The sequence below is a fragment of the Lissotriton vulgaris genome, chromosome 3_1, assembly GCF_964263255.1.
Source record: "Lissotriton vulgaris chromosome 3_1, aLisVul1.2, whole genome shotgun sequence".
In the NCBI taxonomy this organism is placed as follows: Eukaryota; Metazoa; Chordata; class Amphibia; order Caudata; family Salamandridae; genus Lissotriton; species Lissotriton vulgaris.
This window is the reverse complement of record NC_141689.1, coordinates 1,739,685,608-1,739,702,967: the sequence shown is the minus strand read 5'-3', so window position 1 is coordinate 1,739,702,967 and position 17,360 is coordinate 1,739,685,608.

The following is a 17,360-nucleotide window of genomic DNA, read 5'->3' as shown; positions in this document are numbered from 1 at the left end:
AAGTTCACATGATGTCTGAGACAGGATCTGAAGATTCTCCTCCGGGAAAGGGTGGGTCACTGTTTTCCTGCTAGAGTCAAAGGAGTTAGTTAGCCTAATTAGTTCAGTGGAAGTGAAACACGTCACAAATACCCATAGTGTACTGGGCTACCACTCTAAAATCCAGGAGTTTTTAACAGTGGCCTTAGTGACCTTCATGGACGTGATCACACTAAGAAATGCATCCATCTTCTTGGCCAAAAGTTCTAGTTTTATCTGGCTTTCCTTCTTGCTTTATCTTTTCATATCTGTATAATATTTTGAAGGCTTTGAGGTAATGTCGAGATACTGACCTGTGTTTGTCTACTAACGTGCTCTTAGTAGACAATACCTCATCCTTCTGGCTCATGGGAGAATTTATACCATAATCAAAAATTCTTATTACATGAGCATTGTCAGGCCCAACCAATCTCACCACTGCTAGACAGACTGGGATACTACAACCTCAAACATATGCTTAAACAACTGAACCTATTTGGTTCCAGAGGCCCCGACAGACTGGGAACTGTTATTACTTCTTCTTGAGAGTCCGTACCCCAAAGCACCTGAATGCCCACATGTACAACATCGTGATAAGCACAGCCTCTGAGCAAGAACTGCGTTCTCAGTCATTGTGGTCCTCAGACCTGGGTATTTAGATTACTGCTAAACAATGGGCTTTAAGCTGTGCACAGGCTAAAGAGATGTCCTCGAATGGGAAGTAAAGATTGCCGCCTTTCAAATATCTCCATTGGGCATACTTCATCCTTGTCAGCATGGTCAGTTGCTGTCAGTGCTCCAACCTGCGGGCTGACTTCTTACATTTAGGGGCCGATTATGATCGCGGACGGACTTGTGTCCGTCCGCGATCATTGAGGAGGAGGGGACGTCTGCATGGGCTGCGGAGTCCCCTCCTGTGCGATTAGGATGTGACCGCCAGGGTGGCGGTCACATCCTCTATTTTTAACATTGCGGCGGGTGCGGCTTCAAGCTGCACCCGCGGCAATGTTAAAAATGCACGCATTGCATTTGCATGCAGAAAGAGGCACGCACCGCGTGGTGCCTGCCGCTTTCTGCATACAAATGCAGGGGGGTACCATAGGTACCCCCCATGTGCACCCCCCACCCCCCTTCACCTAGGGGGCCCGCAACGGGCCCCCGCAGTGGAGTTACACATGCTTTTCCACGGCGGAAAAGCCGCCGCGGAAAAGCATGTTTGCAGGCACATACTAATCTGGCGGACGGTGTCTGAGAGACATCGTCACCAGATTAGTGCTTTTCCTCCGCGGTTGTAAGCCAACCGCGGAGGAAAAGCTGCGGACGGAAACCAGGACCCACCATCCATCCTAATGTGGCGGTGGGTCTTTGGTGGGTCCGCTGCGGATTTTCCGCATCCTCCGGGCCGGCGGTGGCTTCCGCCGGCCCGGAGGATGCGGAACATCCGCAATCATAATGAGCCCCTTAGTGTGGGATTTTCAGGCAGTACCCCCATTTTGGTCACAAGTGATATAAGCATTGGACATGATGGGAAACAGACTTTACAATGAGGAAATTACCTTGCATTTTTTACCAGGCAAATTTTGTACCACACATATGCCTTTACTATGGATGGAAAGTCTACTTAAGATAAGTATTAAAGGGGCATATTATCAAGGGGGTTTATCTCCGCTTTTTTGGCTTTAAAAACCAAGAAAGCGGAGATAAAATTATCTCCCTATTACCTAGCTGTCGCTAACACCAGTTAGCGACAGCTAGTAGGAGATAGCGACCATCTTGGGCCCCACTTTGCATGTCAGTGATATTTATCACTAATGAGATGCAAAGTGGGCGTGCCAAGATGTTAGCGCCTGGAAACAGTCGCTAACATCGCTATCTCCTATTACCAACTTTTGGAGATATTTGCGCTAAGCGCGAATATCTCTAAAAGCTAACACCTGCCCTGAGCAGTTCTTAGCCATGCTATCCAATGGGAGGTGGATAACATGGCTAAGAGCATTAGCTCGGTAATGCATGAATATCGCTGACTTTTCAGCGATATTCATGCATTGTGGGCGATTTTTATCGCATTTGCGATAAACCTTGGTAATACCATGGTTTATCTGAGATAAAAATCGCTGCAGCTCAGCGGTAAATTTTTGTCTCTAACCAAGCAATAGCGATAATTATTGCTATTGCTTGGCAATATGCCCCAATATTTGTGTGTGCATATGTGTTTCTGGAAATATATATATATATATATAAATGTATTTACTTTTTAAAAATCCATGCATTTATTCCTTATGCGTTTCGGACTCTCACAAGTCTTTGATCACAGGCTGCATATTTCAACATCACAAACAAATGAAACCTCAGCTCACCTGGATTTGAATTGCCCTCACATGGGTTCACTGCCAATTGCATTGTGGTGCTGGTAGTTTCTATAATTTTGTGGGAGTTTGTTAATGTTGATCTTTAAAACATAAACATATGGGCGGCACTAATTACTTTATTAAAACGTGCAAAATCAAGCGTGCTGAGACTGTGAAGCCTTGCCTTTGATGAAGTGAATTGCACGAAACGCGTCAGGCTGGGGCTCAAGATTTTCAGTGAAGTCCGTTTCTTTGTCCTCGCAACAGCCTTCAATAAAGAACACTGGCCTACTCCTTACCTGTGATGTGGCTTCCTCTATCTGCAGGCAAACTGTGTGTTGATGTAATAGCGGTCCCGCCTGGGCCGCGGAGGAAGCCCGGATGCGTTGTTGCATTTCCCTATCGACGCTTCACAACGCCGATGCTGGGTTTACAGGTGCCGATTTTTGAAGGATCATCAAGGCTGCGAGGGCTCGAGGCCGACAACACAACCCACTGGGGCAATACTTTTCACGAAGGGTCTTTGCACGCCAGCTCACTGGAGAAACCTGCACTACAGTGACCAGAGGGCCACAGGGGTGGCCACGCCCATATGGGCGGCACTAATTACTTTATTAAAACGTGCAAAATCAAGCGTGCTGAGACTGTGAAGCCTTGCCTTTGATGAAGTGAATTGCACGAAACGCGTCAGGCTGGGGCTCAAGATTTTCAGTGAAGTCCGTTTCTTTGTCTTCGCAACAGCCTTCAATAAAGAACACTGGCCTACTCCTTACCTGTGATGTGGCTTCCTCAATCTGCAGGCAAACTGTGTGTTGATATATATATATATATATATATATATATATATGGGACTTTTGAAAATTCTATGTCTAATAACTTTGGCGTTTATGGGATTTTTGAAAATTCTATGTCTAATAACTTTGGCGTTTGTGGACGGAATCGGCTGAAATTTTCAGGAAAATGGCACATTTTGTTTCTGAGCAGCCCCTGAAGATTTGGGGGGGTTTCGTCAAGGGGGGGCCGAGAAAAAAGGGGGGTCCTAAAACGCGTTTTTCCCATTCATTTTTCCATAGGGCGTTTGGCCTCACTTTTAGCTCGAACGGCTGAATGGATTTGCACGAAACTTGGCAAAATTGTAGGGACTGTTAGCCCAATGTGCCTTTGCTGGGTCTCAATATATGTGCTCCAGTGTATTTTGAGAAATTAACGTTTTAAAAAACAGATATATCTGTGATAGCGTCCCGGGTAGCGCTCCGGTTCGCGTACTTTTCGCATTACGGAACTTTGCGAAGTGAAGCTGATTGGCTGTCCGGTGTCTGTCAACATTCTAAACAGTCCGGAACGGCCGCCATCTTGTCTCTCGGTAGGATCGAGAGACAAGAGGAGGAGAAAAACAAAGGGGGGAATTTAATGAAAGGGGGCAAGGTAGACCCCTCTTGACCCCCTAGGAATGATGTTGGGGTTATTAAAGGGTCCCGTGGGGCAAATAAAAAAAATTAGATTTTTCGCGGTAGAAGCGCTTCCCGGTTCGCGAAACGGGAATTCCCCATTTTGTGTTTCGTTTTAATTAAATTACAAGATGGAGGAAAAACAATGTGAGAAATGGGTATAAGGGGGTACGGGAGACGTATCCTGACCCCCTATGTTTTCTGAGGGTGGCTGAGGATGCTCATATATGTTGATACATGTCTTCCAGCGGCTGGGCGTGAGCGTTTTTTTTTTTTTTGGGCTGCGTGACGTCTGTTAACGTTCGATTCGAAGGAAATCAGGAAGTGTTGACCGCCATTTTGTCACTGCGAGTAAATATATTGTTAAAAATAATTGTTATAAATTAATCCGTATTGATAAACATTGTCTGCGCCATCTTGCCTTTTTTCCAATGCCACACTTTTGTTGTGCACGGCAGCCATTTTAGATGCCTTGACCAGACCCACTCTCTGCACGCCGCCGATCCTCAGCATGGCTCCCCACCCTCGCAAGCATCTCCCCCACGCACTGGTCACCCCCGCTCTCTCTCTCATGCATGGGCCATAAACCTCCCCCATCTTCGCTGCTCTTCCCTGAGAATCACACCCTGTGCCCGCCCGACACCTCCCTTTCACCCTATTCACTACCGCACCCTCTGACACTCCTCTTCCTCTGTGTCTGATTGTCCAGGCCGGTCCCAGGCTATCACCTAGCCCTGCGGATGTAGTTTATGGCCCCAACTGTAAAGAATCACCCCTCTTCAAAGGAGTTACAGTAGATCAAGGCCCCCACCCCATGAGATCCGTCACACCACACGCGTTCCTACTATCTGATAACGATCCTGTATTGTGATTGGGGAAGGGATTCTCACTGTAAGGGTGTGTGGGACCGAGCCTGAAGCGGAAGATTCCAGGGATGCCTTTTTGTACATCAAAGTCTTCACAATTATGTGTCACATTAAAAATATATACTACTCCAACAAAGTAGTAGGATTATAACACTTTAATAACTTATAAATATATATAACGCTCCAACAAAGTAAACACGTTAAAAAAAAACTTTTTAAACAACTATTTACATGACATTGCTTTAACCAGGATAGACAAAGAAATGACACAGTGATGTAAAAGTTTCTGAAAGAAATGCCAAGAACGTCCCATGTGAAAGTGAATTTTATCTGGCAATTTTTTTCTTTTCCTTCTCATGAAAAGAAAGTTAATGCCAGGTTCGTTACCTGCCTCATCTGCAAAAAAAAAACTCTCGAGAGGGACCGAAAAAAAATATAGCTATGGTAATCATACCATGCATCGGCACATGGAGAGGTGGCACCCTCTTAATTATTCTAAAGCACAACTTCGAGATTTGGTGGATAACCCCCGACCGGCAAAAACATCCACCAATGACTTAGCAATAAGTGAGTCAGAGGCAAGGGAAACGGTCCCAATTCTGCAAAAGAACTTTGGGCAGATGAGATTGACTTGTGTAGCATGTGGAAAATTAATTTCATGCGGAGAGATGAGTATTACTTTAATAAATAGAGCATATGAAAATCATCAATGTCCAAAACGTCCTAGAAAGTAATTCTTGTCATTTTTGAGGAAGAGAGATAACCTACAGTGGTATGGGGTCGTTTTCGTTCGTACTAGGGGGGCCAGGTGACATTCCTTCGGGGTGGCTTAGGGGCATTTAAAACAACTTCCCTGATACAGGTAGCATATAAAGTAGAGGCTAAATACCAGGATCTTTATCGATTGCTTTATGCTGTACAAAAATGAAAAACACATACAACAAACCTGGACCATTCATATTTTCAATGTTTCTGCGTACTATACTTTTTAACCCTTAACTAATTGAGCTGCTTCATTTCACCTGCTTTTAAAAAAAAAAAAAAAAAAAGAATCGGAAACAGTGGCCATTTATTCAAAACTTACCAATCTACGCGTTACAACTACGTTTGCTTTTTCAAAAACCTTTAATAAAAATGTTGGTGCACAAATACGGGCCTACAACCCCGTGGGCCGGCCACGGAGCAGGCTGTAACTGTAAATGGGGGGTATTAATTTGTGGAAAACATAACAGAGTCAGTGGTCGTTGATTTCATAGTAAAAAGTGCGACAAGTGCAACAAAATCATATTGATAATTCATTGTGAGCAAGTACCAAAAGTGTTGACAATTCGAACCTTCAATAATAAATACAGTAATCAATGATGCATTAGAACTTAATATCAATTCATTGTCCGAACGTGTAATCAGTACCCGTCCCATGTCAATTCATTGTTCGAACGTTTAATCAATACCCATCCTGGATCAATTCATTGTCCGAACATATAATCAGTCTTATCCCATATCAATTCATGTGCTAAAAACTGCATACATATCTCATGATATCAAGGCTGAGCAATCGGGGCACAACAAGGATTTGATAGTTTCATTTGTACCGGCGCCATTTAGGGTGAGGTCAGGAAGGTCCAAGTATAGTCAAAATGTCTCCACCAACTCGTGGTTGGACCGGGACCTCTTTCGGCAGTCCAAAAGTTTTCGTTGAAGGGTAGCAGAGGGGACTGCCGACATGAACCATCAGTCAAAGTGGGGTGGGAGGCAACAATCTCTCCTACCGGGTCATACTGGTGTCACACCGGAACTGATCAAGTTGGTAGTCTTGCAGGATTTTGGTCATTTCAAGACTGAGGCCGGCGCCGGCATGAGCGCGCCGACGTCCCGCGGCTACGTCGTGGTCGTTCCGTGGGTGATCATGGCAGTCATTCCCCATCGGGGGTGTCTGCGGGGGTCGGGGGCCCCCGTGGCTCTTATAGAATCTTCAAAGTTAAGGAGAACGTTTCTGGACGCAGGACTCATTTTCTAGTTGAACTTAGAAGCGCCGTTGCACTGCAACAGTGGACGAGACCCCCGCTGGGTGAGCGGAGAATTATTGTCTCGCAATAGTGGACGAGACCTTTTGTCGGGTGAGTGGAGCGCCGCTGCATCGCAAGAGTGGAGGAACCCTTGTCGGGTGAGTGGAGTGTTGGGGGTGCAGCTGAGGGGCCCCCACCTGGGGGGGTGGGAGAGGCTCGTTCGCGCCGCCTCTCCCTCCCAGCGCACCCCACGCCGACACCTGGGGTTGATATCCGTGATGTCCGGACCAGGCGATAAGAGGGGGGGGTTCGGAGGCAGAGGCAAGACATCCCCCCGTGGCCTGCAAGGCGGCAGAAGAAGGGAATTGGGAGACCAGTACATTTTGGGCCATCCACCCCACGGCTGATGGCGGTTAGCCGGGCCCCGCCCTGCACGTGTCGAGGCCTCATCTTCCGGATGGGCGTAACCGTGGCCCTGTTGCACTTCGGGAGTTTCTGGAATGGGGGTAGGTATCTGCTGATTTGTATCTATTTCATGTTACCGTTAATGGGCGTGGCGGGCGGTGGGACAGACATGCTTGGAGCAGTGGGGGGGTGGCGGAGCCTAGCTACCTCGTGGCTGCCGTAACGTCAAGTTTGGCTTCTTTCACCACTTCCATGTTTCTTATTTCTAGCGAAGTCAAAAACTCATCAGTGGCCTACTGATTTTGTTCGATTTCTTTCCCTTCCTTTTCAAGTGTGTTTCATGCTAAAGTTTCTGTTTAACAGGATACAGTGATTACTTCGTATTTTACATATGTCTTCTTTATTAGGGGTACTCTCCGGTTGAGCCAGATGATGTACCTCTAATAAATGGTCCGGGTGGAACTAGTTTCTCAATCAGTGGGGAGTAGATGGGCATGACAGATTACAACGGGGGACAAAGGTCCGCATTACCCACCCTTCACTACTTGCAAAGACTAGACAGAATATTTCGATTCCACGTTATTTGCAAACAGAGAATACCTCGAAAGAACTATTCCTTGAACAATAAATGTCCAGCCAATCAATCAATCAGTGGGGTAAAAAACAGGCATGACAGATTACAACGGGGGACAAAAGTCCGCATTACCTATCCTTCACTATCTGCAAAGGGAGACAGAATATTCCTATTCTTCTCTGTTTGTAGACAGGGAATATCTCAAAGAGCAATAATCGATAAAAAATTTGTAGGATTATAACACTTTAATAACTTATAAATATATACATCGCAACAAAAACAGTAAACATCTTAAAACATTTTTTATTAAAACAGAAGCAACAATGACAATTAACAGTAGTGATATCCTGGGCGGGTGATGGAACTGGGATTGTTAATGGAAAAAGATCTACAGAGAAAGCTATTGGTGAATTATACTTCTCCGGAAATTTAAAACTCACAAATGTTTTATTTGTGTAATCGTTTCTGGTCAAACGGATTGTGGAAAATTTTTCAGAATGGAAGAGTCACCAAAAGGCAAAAAGTACACTCATGTATGAAAATCTTACTATTAATGCTTGACTGAGGCCAAGGAGATCAGAGTGCATGAGTCTCATGCTCGATCGATTGAGCTAGCCGGATCGGGCAACAAAAAGTATAAAATAGTTATGTAAATAGTTATTTAATAAAATGTTTTACCCTGTTACTTTGCTGGTGTGTTGTATATATTTATAATATTTGCATAGGGTTTGTCGTTATTTTGGGTGGGGTGGGTGGCGGAGCCGAGCTGTCTTGCAGCCATCATGGTGTGGAGCTCAGTTCATCTCACTATTTTCGTATTTCTCATGAGGGGTTGTTCTTAATGTTTCTATTTTAGCGAGGTCAAAAAGAGATCCCATTAGTGGCCTACTGATTTTGCTCAATTCCTTTTGTTTTTTTAAACTATTTTTTACTATCTGCAAAGACTAAACAGAGTATTGCGACTCTGTGCTTGTTTGTAAATAGAGAATGAACCCAAGAGAACCAATTCTAAAACAGTAAATGCTTGGATAACAATCAATCAAATAGAGAGAGAAGCAGGCACGACGGATTACAACAGGGGCAAAGGCCTGCGTTAACTACCCTTCACTATCTGCAAAGAGAGAGTACTCCTAAGAGAAAAGAGGGAGGGGGAGGGGGGGCAGCGTTCAAAGCACATCAGCGTGCATAAACTCGAAAATGTTTTTACCTATCACGTACTTGACATTTGACAGCTTTTGATATTTGCTATTAAAAAAACATTGAAATTCACTGAAAAAACCATAGGTTATAGACCATATATAGTTAGGAATTAGCATTTACAAAACCTTGAAAATTCACTGAAAAAACCATTGGTTATAGACCATATATAGTTAGGAATTAGCATTTACAAAACCTTAATTTACTCGCACAAAACCATAGAAATTCGAATATATAGTTAGTTGCAATAACTATATATCGCGCACCCGCAATCCACTGCTGATGATGTCACATATTACATCATTCATGACATGGTCAGTGACATCACTGATGACATCACTGATGACATCATCCAGTGACTGTATGTTTCTGTAAAGTTAAAATATGTCTTACATATTGAAGAATGAGTGGATGTATAAGTATCTGGATGAAGGATTTAGTAGGTGCATGACTGACTGTATGAGAGAGTGATTAAATGTGTCTCACTGAGTGCATGGGTTAGTGACTAAACTGTCTTAATTTGTGCATTATTATATCTGTTGTTCTATGAACTGCTGCATGTGTTGATCAGTAGCTATATGAGTAACTATATGGGTTATTGATTGGTTGCCCAAGCATTTGTATGGGAGAGTGAGTGTGTGTGGGGGGGTGGCTGGGGTGTGTGTGACTCTGTGCATACATGTGTGAACAGTTGATTCACTAGATCTATGGGTTCAAAACTGCATGTGGAAACAGCTGTATTGGTGGTTGACTGTGTACGAGTATATTGGTGAGTGAATGGATATCTCTGTGCTACATGTCAAAGTAAGTACATATGTAAAACACAGTACATGTGAGAGTTCACATATATAAATTACTGTGTATAAGAGCCAGTGAATGTGTGAGTGGCTGAATGGATCATTGAAAACTTGTATCAGTGATTGTATAAGAGAGTAAATATGTGTTAGAATATGTTTGAATAAGTAAGGTGTGTATAACTGTATAGTTGAGGAAATGGAGATGTGATTGATTCAGTGCATGACTGACTAGGTGTGTGAGCAACTCCATGGATGAGTGACAGTCTGTGAGTGTCTGTTTACTCTGAGTGTATCTAAGGTTATATTAGAGTCTGAAGAGGTTGATCGTATTATCACATGATTGATGTCATCAGTGATGTTGTCAGTGATGTCATTTGAGTTGTCATCAGTGATGTCATTTGAGTTGTCATCAGTGATGTCATCAGTGATGTCACTGACCATGTCATGAATGATGTAATATGTGACATCATCAGCAGTGGATTGCGGGTGCGCGATATATAGTTATTGCAACTAACTATATATTCGAATTTCTATGGTTTTGTGCGAGTAAATTAAGGTTTTGTAAATGCTAATTCCTAACTATATATGGTCTATAATCAATGGTTTTTTCAGTGAATTTTCAAGGTTTTGTAAATGCTAATTCCTAACTATATATGGTCTATAACCTATGGTTGTTTCAGTGAATATATGTATGTATGTATAAAAATAACCTACTGATGGTCGCCAGTAGGTAGTTATAGTTAGGACCTAGTTTCCATAGGAAACTCATTTTTTGTTTTCCGAATAACTTTGGCGCCGGTTGACGAATCTTCTTATGGCCTGCTTTGGTCAGCTCCAATCTTGGAAGTTTTGGGGTGATTTGGCAAGCCGGGCCGAGAAAAAAGGGGGGTCCCAAACCGTGTTTTCTCAATGTTAATTCCCATGGGAAACTTTAGACACAGCTACAGCCCGAACTGCTGAACGGAATGACACCAAATTTGGCAAAAAGGTAGCCCTTGGTTCAGAAAGAACTCTTTTTAGGACTCGCCTACAGCATTGCTTTAGCAATGCTTGTTTGGCGAGATTTTAGTAAGGCTTTCAAAAGTCTACCCAAACTGCGGATTGGGTACAGTGCATGTGAGCCAGGCGCGTGCACATCGCCAGCCACATTGCACATCGCACACCATTTGTCTGAGCCTCAGCATCAGACTTCAAAGGAATCCGCTCCCCCGCCCCCTGCATCAGACGTCAAAGGAATGCGCTCCCCGCCCCCTGCCACGCAATGCCGAGAGCTTGTTAGTAGATAGCTTACTGGTCTGTTGTATTTTATTCTCGTGTTACTCTCACTTCTCTGCACTCTCGATTTCTTTCAGTTTGTCTTCTCATCACAGTTTCTCGGCACTCCCTATCACTCTCTTCCACTCGTATATATTTGTTTATCACCCGTATTGTAGTTAATGCATTACGATGACATGGCTTGCATTCTTTCGTATGTATTGTAAATATTTTGTCTGTACAGCACTAAATAGGAGATGTACATTCCTCTTGCGTTTCCTCACAAACATTGTAAATATTTAGCATTTATGTTATTTTTTTTTTTTTAAGACCAATGGTCCCAGATTTTATTTAGTTTCACAAGTAATAAGCCAATTGATCACATAATGTCATAAAAAAAAACTACAAACATTACCCAGCTAGTAACATGGTTCGACATGTCGGTCATGCATAAGTGAAAATAAACAGTAGCCAGGGGAGATGCATTAGTCCGCAATTATCAGTGCCAGGAAAAGTCTCGGGTTGCAGTGCCTGTAGCATGCATCACTGCAAAACGACCAAGGTGGTCATGAAAGCCAACAACTATTGTTCTAGGTCGTGCTCCCTGGTCGGCACGGATGTAGTCAAAGGCAGGAGTCACATCCCATATTGCCATATGGGTCGCTGGGTTTCAGTCTCCTGATCGTGGCAGTGTTCGATAAGCATTGTGTAAAGGGTAAACGGGGAGGGGAAAACAATCATCATCTTGAGTACAGCAGAAACAAACTCACTGTCAACCAAGAGATACAACAGGGAAATAACTAAAGAAGAAAAAAAAAAGAAAGGAGGGAGAAACACTTCAACAACAGTTGGACTAGTGTTAGCGTGTACAGTAATGTATCAGTGATCCTAACTGTGTACGTTACGCCCTATATGGACCGTGTGGGGGTGGGGACGGCTGTGGATGTAGGGTTGCTGTGGCCGCAGGGCGGGGGGGGGGGTGATAGTAAGCAGCCCTTGTCGTGTATTACCTCGGTGGCGGAGAGGGGAGGGGGGGGTGTGTCATGACGGGACGGTGGATGACTGGTCCCTCACTGCTTCGTGTCAAGGCGGTCACGTTATACCGGCCTGGGTGCATGCCCGGTGGTATGCGGTCAGGGTAGTGTCCCAGTCTTGGGCAATCGGGTACATACGGAGGCCCGCTGTCTCTTCCCTGTGTAGAGACACACTCTCCGCGCGAGCCCAGTTGTCAAATGAGCGACGCCAGTCTGCAGGGCGCGGGGGGGGCGTCATTCTTCCATCGTTTCGTGATGAGTCGCTTAGCCGTAATGAGCCCTAGGTCCCAGAAACGTGCCTGTAGTTTGGTCTGCTTAGTTCTTTTGTAGAGTCCCAGCAGGCATGCTTCCCACGTCTTGGGGAGGGTATCGCCCGTGGCCGCCGTCAATGTGTCAGCGACCGCCGACCAGTACAAGGTGAGGTGAGCACAACTCCAGAGGGCGTGCAGGAAGTCCGAGTTCAGGAGGCCGCACCTGGGGCATGCTGACGAGGTGAGCCTGAAGTAGCGGTTCAGTTTGTCTGGGGACAAATATGCACGGTGTATTATGTAATATTGGATGATCTTAAATCGCGCGTTGCGAGGAATGTTTCTGGCACCCGCCAACACCGCGGCCCACTGTTTGTCCGTCCATTCACTACCCCGGTCGGTCGTCCACTTCTCCCTCAGTCGTTGGGAGGAGAATTGAGTATGGCAGTTTAGTGCCTCTGCCAACCAGTGCACTATATGGGAACCATCGCCCATCACATGTAGGTACTGAATAAGCATGTGCGTGGTCGGCTCGTGGGTCAGGTCTCCCCATGCCTCCGTCAGCGCACGAAGAAGCCTGGCATGCTTCAGAAATTGGCCTGCCGGCAGACCGGTGTCAGTGGCCAGAGTCTCGAAGGGCAACAGCTCCCCATCGTTATACAGGTCACCCAGGCCGTCCAAGTCCGCCGCAGTCCAACTGCGTAGCTCGGATGAAGACAGCGCGCCTGTTCCCAAGGGGGTCCCCTGCAGAGGCAGGTTCGGGGCATAGGGTACCGTGCTCTTGGTGAGTCTGAGGCTCCGCGTAAAGCACTGCCTAGCGACTGCCACATGGACCTGGTAGGGGGGCCGGCTCCGCGTCAGGGGGTGGAAGAGTGTCAGCACCTGTATGGGGGACAGGGTAGTGTCTTCCGTGGCCGTATCCATCAGGTTCTTACCACTCAGCCAATAGGCAACCCATTGTAGCTGGGCCGCTAGGTAATATAGCTCCTGATTGGGAACCGCCAAGCCTCCAGATTCCGAGGCCGCGTAGAGGGTCCTCAATGCTACCCTGGGGCGTCCTTTATTCCAGATAAGGCGCCTGGTGAGGGCTTCCAACCCCTTGAATATGCGTGTTGGCACATACACTGGTAGGTTAGCATAAAAATAGAGGAGCCGGGGGAGCATTATCATCTTCGTCAGCGTCACCTGGGCTGGCACATTCAGTGGGAGGGAGTTCCAGAACGTGACCTGGGCCGACAGCAAGGATATGGCTCTCACGAGGTTGCCCTCCAGGAGATCAATGGGGTCCCGATATATGAGGATCCCCAGGTACCTGAATACCGTCGGGTGCCATCGGAGCATCTCACCCATCATGCGCACATCACATTGTGGCAATGTGTCACTGAACGCATAAACCCCTGATTTAGCCCAGTTAACGTGGAGCCCTGACATGTCCCCAAACACTTGAAAGATGTCCGTGATTGCCGCGGGTATATGGGTGAGGTCCCTGATATATAACAGCAAGTCGTCGGCATACAGAGACACCGAGTGGATGCCGTCCGCCAGCGGGATACCCCAGGTGACACCGAAGGCACGGAGCAGTTCTGCCAATGGCTCCGTCACAAGGGCGAATAACAGGGGGGATAGGGGACATCCCTGCCTGGTGCTCCTCCCAATCCTTATTCTGTCAGAGAACAATCGCTCAGTCCGGACTCGTACCTCAGGTGCCTGGTAGAGGAGCCCCACCATCTGGACATAGGCATCGCCCAGCTCATACTTCTCGAGGACTCGGAGGAGATAGGGCCACTCCAATGAGTCAAACGCCTTTTCCAGGTCAAGTACTATGCACCCTGAACGTGGCCAGGTGGAAGTCGCATATCGTTGGACTCTGAAGAAGCGGCGTAACTTGTAAGACGTGCTTCGGGTGGGCACAAAGCCGTTTTGGTCAGAGTGCACCAGCATGGGAACTAGGGGTGCAAGCCTCCGAGCCAACGTCGCTGCTAAGATTTTATAATCGGTGTTGAGGAGTGCTAATGGTCTGTACGAGCCGAGCTCGCAGGCCTCTCTGCCCGGTTTTAGTAGGGAGATCACGTTGGCCTCGTTCAAGGACGCCGGAAGTTCAGCATCCTCAAATGCCGCCTTATATACCCTTAGCAATTCTGGTATTAGCACCAAGGAATAGGCCTTGTAGAATTCAGCCGGGAGCCCGTCTGGGCCCGGCGCCTTGCCATTAGAGAGGGAAAAAATCACCTCCCGTAGTTCCTCACTGGTAAGCTCAGCTCCCAACTCCACCTGGTGGGCGTGAGTGGCCGTCGGAAGTTGCAGTGTCGCCAGATAGTCCGCGATCTCCACCCCAGTGGCCCTCAGTCGTGAGCTGTATAAGGACCTGTAATGCGTCGTGAACGCCTCGTGTATCTGCTTCTGGGTGAAGACTTCAGTGCCCTGAGTCGTACGGATCGACAGTACCGACGCGGATTGGGTGTCTTGTCGTATCAGCCACGACAGGAGCCTGCCAGGTTTGTCACCTGTGCTGTGGGTGCTTGCGAAGTGTGCTGCGAAATTAATGTTCTTCAGCCTCTCCATCAAAAGAGCGTGATCTGCCCTGGCCGAGACCAATTGGGAGTCATCGCCCTCCGCCGCCTCCCGTTCCTTGTCTAGTAGTGCCACTTCCGCTTGTAGCAGATCTCTCTCCACCTGCCCTCGTAGGCCCGCTTGTACGCCGAGGCAGCACCCCCGGGTCACTGCCTTAAAGGCGTCCCACTAAATTTTCGGGGACGAGGTCGAGTCGCTATTGTCCTCGAAATACTGTATTATCCTCCTAGATATCTCCTCTCGGAATGGGGTATCGAGTAAGAGGTCCGGCTGCAGGCGCCATGTGGGTACAGGCGGGCGCGGGCGCCTCCATCCATAAACTAGAGTGTGTGGGTTGTGGTCCGAGTGCGTCCGCCCCAGGTAGTCAGTGTCCGTTATGGAGGGAATCAGGTCGCGGGACATCATATATATATCTAGCCTGACGTGCAACGAGTGGGCCCCAGAGTAGTAGGAATACACCCGGGCGGTGGGGTTCCTGACTCGCCAGGGGTCCTGTAGGTTCCACTGCGTCGCCCAATCAAGTAGGGCCCTGGAGGCTGCCTGGGCTGGGGCGATAGTCGCCGGGGGAGACGAGCGATCAAGGGAGACATCCAATACACTGTTATAATCACCACCTAACAATAGGGGTACGTCAGGCCAAGGTGCAATCACCGCTGATAATCGTGTTAGAAATTTCCCCTGCTCGACATTAGGTGCGTAGATGGAGGCTATAACTATCTGCTGCCCGTCCAGTCTGCCCTGTATGAAGACATAGCGCCCCTCAGTGTCAACGTTGCTGTGTGTCAGTGCAAATGGAACCCCCGGCCGCACCCAGATCAGAGTCCCTCTTGCAAACGCTGAGAAGGTCGTGGCGAATATTTGCCACCTCCATCTACGGCGAAGCGTGGCCACCTCTGTGGCTACCAGGTGGGTCTCCTGTAACAGTGCAATCTGTATCTGATGTCTTTTAAGATAGGAGTACACCTGATATCTGCGTGAGGGAGTGTGCATGCCCCTGACATTTCAGGTACAAAATTTAACTGTAGCCATCACAGTGTCCATCTCGTCCAAGTACCCGCTCCCCCCTCCCCAACCCCCAGCCCGCCCCGGCCACACATGCGCAGCAGCAGACATCAATTACCATTTTTCCATCCCGCCATCCCGCACAGACCCAGGAATGCAAACTGTAACACTTTAGTGTCAACACTAGTCTCAAAAAGAACATTAACAGAACCATAATACCAAAAGGGCAACAACAAAAACAAGTCGCCGCCCAAACGCTCTAACGAGCTCAATCAATCCGTGAGTTCAATGGGGGGATGACAAAGTACGGTACTTAAACAATCCAAGATAGTTCACTAGGCCAAGAGAGCCGTGGTGACTCCCCTCCACGGGCTGTGGGCCAAAGGGCATCAGAAGTCAATGGCAGTGCCCACAGCCAGGGCCAGAGTGTCTCTAATGTCACAGGGCCAGGATGCTTTGTTCCGGGGGGGTCTCCTCTTCCCTCCCCCGAGGAGCACTCACCTTTAGGGGTCCGTCCACCCCTTCAACACAATGTTTCCGGTGGTACTCACGTAGAACGGCTCCGACCCCCTTCTCTGTGGCAGGGGCAGCTCAGAGTACATTAGGGAGGTGGGGGGGGGGGGGGGGCGGAAGCAGGGCACAGGCCCCGGGGACGGAGCCGGGTGTGGCAACCGGAGTCTTCAGAAGTGCCGGTGGAGACCTCCAAGCGGGTCAACCATTGTAGTGCATAGCCTGCTATATGTCGCCAGTTGTTGCAGTCCGTCCAGGACTAGGGTGAGGAGGGTTGCTATGCTATTAGGTCCGCCGTTTGGGGTGTGACATCCGGTAGGCCCTCTGCATTCTGTTCATCCGGCAGTCCGTACAAGTATTCGTCGTCCTCGCTCCCGCGTGATCTTGGGCTGGCGTTGGAGATCAGGATGGGTGACTGTGATCCACTGAGCTCGGCTGCTATCCGGAGGGCTTCTTGTTGTTCACTTTGAATTTGCTCTGGCGTGGGGCCTATGTCCGTGTCCGCGGCGGGCGACCTGGTCGGCGAGGTGCGCCGGTGTCTCCGTCTGCGGGTGCCGCGGTTTCTACGTTGCTCCGTCGATGCGGACCCGTGGCCCGTATCAATCCCAGAATCCAGCCTGGATGCAGCCGCCTCAGGAGTATCAAAGAAGTGTGTCTTGTCCTGTGCCACCACCCGGAGGCGTGCCGGAAACAGTAACGAGTACTTGAGAGCTAGGCGCCTGAGTCGCTGTTTCACCGCCAAGAACGATTGACGTTGTCGTTGGACTTGCACCGTGTAGTCTGGGAAGAACATCACCTTGGCGTTGTCCACTTTTATGTCCGATAGTTTCCGGGTTTCGCGTAGGATGGCGTCCCGATCACGGTAGTTCAGCACCAGCATAAGCATTGGTCTGGTCCTCCGTTCCCATTGTTCCGGCAGGCCTACTATGCGCACATTGTTCCTCCTGGCCCGCCCTTCCGCATCCTCCGCTCTGTCCTCAAGGAACTCCACCCGGTTGAGGAGGTCACGTATGTGCTTATCCGTCTGTGCCAGTTTGGGCGAGGCCTCCGCCATTGTTTGTTCCAGGACCGTGGTGCGTTCG